The sequence below is a fragment of the Penaeus vannamei genome, chromosome 2 (assembly GCF_042767895.1).
Source record: "Penaeus vannamei isolate JL-2024 chromosome 2, ASM4276789v1, whole genome shotgun sequence".
Taxonomy (NCBI): domain Eukaryota; kingdom Metazoa; phylum Arthropoda; class Malacostraca; order Decapoda; family Penaeidae; genus Penaeus; species Penaeus vannamei.
The window spans coordinates 39,233,638-39,236,137 of NC_091550.1; the positions used below are offsets into that span (position 1 = coordinate 39,233,638).

Genomic DNA, 2,500 nt, shown 5'->3' on the forward strand with positions numbered 1-2,500 from the left:
ATATGTGTCTTTCTATATACATATACTTATATATACATATACATATATACATATCTATGGCGAAATGCGTATATCTGTTACATCACAATTTCACCAACGGCAACAGTATCAACAACAACCTCTGCGGCACCGAGAACCTCCTCTGCAGCACCAACAATTTCAATGGCGATTTCAACAACGACAGCGCCTCTGTTTTATCTACAACTTCAGCAGCACCTGTGATAACGTCTACAATACCTACAACTTTTGTAGCACCTATATTAAAAGTAGGAACAACCTCTGATGAGCCTACAGTTGCTGCAACCTCTACAACGCCTGCGGCAGCCTATACGGAACTTGCATCCCTTCATCCATCACAGAAAGTTCAAGCAGGTTCCTTGAAAAGATAATATTACGGTGAGAACCTCATCACAAGCTTTCCTGTCATATAGACCCTGAAATATACAATTAATTATCGGTTCACTAATCCAGCTAAAATCTTACCAGAGGATTGCGATGTGGCATCTGCCAGCGTTACCAGCTCGATAATCGCTGGAGGCGCTGACGCAACATCCGGGGAAGTCGCAAGTCGGACTCGGACCGAATTTCCGCGTTTGGGAAGTTCGTGTGGGGGATCTCTTACCAAGACTAATTGAGTCCTAGTGGCTGCCCGCTGTTTCTTGATGGCAATGGGTGAGGTTGAAGCTTTGTATATGAGTTGACATCGTCTTTTCTATTTGCTCGGGCGCTTTTGCCCATTGAGCTATGGAACACATATATCCTCATCACTGTCCACTATTATTGCCTCAACAGATACAGAGGAAACCCCAAAGATACTTTAAGAGATGCTGGACCTGCTCCCGACAGAGGAGTGTAAAACGATGGAAGCAATTCCCTCGGACACCGGTTATTTGCGCCCTCACACTCCGTTTCTGATCCTGATATTTATGGTCGTACTCAAAATCCTTTTCTCAGAACCTCACGAATAAAGGTTTGTACTCAATTGTTCAAGAAATATATATTTTTGTTGTTGTTTCTAGTTCAATGATGCCTATAATAATCAACATTACTCCGGAAAGATTTTGAATTCGGTTTATGTGTGTTATTTTGACATTTCTGTGCTCTCCAAGGACTGTTATAGTTTGTACTTTATAGAGAGGCTTTTCCATATGTGGCATCACTGAACAGGCCTTGCCTGCCTTGGAAAGCATTTCAAGCAGGGAACGGTTCAATTCTTGGCCTATCTGCAAGATTTCTTACCCAAGAGCTCCCCTGCTTAAAACGCTTTGAGTTCCATTCAACCTTCCTCCTTCCCCCTAGGGAGACAGCGGCGGCCCTCTCTTCACCCAGCTGTGCGATGGCCGGTGGGCGCAGCTGGGATAGTCAGCGAATACTTTGAGTGCGTGCGACCCTCAATTCCCGTAGTACACATCCGCTTATTTCGACTGGATCGAGACCAACTCCGGCGGTACAAAGGGTTGATTAACATAGCTATAGCAATGTACATGTGTTTCGTGTTACTGTATGTGTTTGTGTATTTATATGCTTAGATTTGAGTTGCTTTTAAGTACCTTGCCTCGTCCCCCCCCCTCCGACAGATCACATCGGGACCATTGTTCCGTTGTATTTATTGTTAACTTTTTGTACTGTATGTGCAGATTTACAATCAGGAATCCTAATATTTATTCTTGCCTGTCGATCAGAATCAAGCTCTGCAACACTGTAAGTTCGTGTTGGAGATCTCTTATCGAGGGCAAATGGGCCCTGTCGGCTGCTCACTGCTTCTTTGATGAATATGGGTGAGGTTGGCTTTGTATATGACATCGGTTGTGTTATATCACCATACAAATCCCCTTCCCCGAAAACGCACAGAAAAACACGAAAGTGTCCCTTATCCATATTTCTGGTTTTGAATAAAGGATTGCTGCACGCATAACATTTTCAAAAGTTTGGATTGCTGCAAGCATAACATTTTCTCAAGTTAGCAGGCATAGAGTAAATGATAGTTTAACCTCAAATAAGAGCATTGGTCAAGATTCATAATGCACTGGACGGGAAAAGAAAATGATACGAGGCAAAATATATATTAAAATAATTGGATACGTTTCAGGATGTGTTCAACCTAAAAATGTTCGAACATTTCAGAAATGCAGCGACCTTTTTGGTGGTTCAGTACGGATCAGTAGATCTTGCATTTGCAACAGGAGGATTGCAATGAGGATTGCAATGCCTCGTGTGTCGTAATTCATATCATAGCTTCTTTGTCCATAAGGTGATGCAGATTGCTGGTAATGATCAATGTGCAGTCTCTTGTGTTGATTTCAGATTTTGCCTTATGACTAATGTCATTTACGCCATTACATTTATTCTTCCATAACAAAGCTAATTCATCATCACCTATGGCTGCGCGAGTGTGTTCACCGTACAGCACGCCAGAAGGACCTCGACTGTCCCCCTTGGAGCTTGACAGAGAACCCCTTGATCCTGAGGCACGTGTTCGATAATTTTTTTTATGACTTTT

At 42.8% G+C, this 2,500-nt stretch overlaps 1 protein-coding gene across 2 annotated transcripts in view; it reads left to right on the top strand.

The window, feature by feature from the left end:
• LOC113819696 (mucin-2) overlaps positions 1 to 2,500 on the top strand; it is a 143,226-nt gene that overhangs the window by 36,760 nt on the left and 103,966 nt on the right. The gene's annotated exons all lie outside the window — the stretch shown is intronic.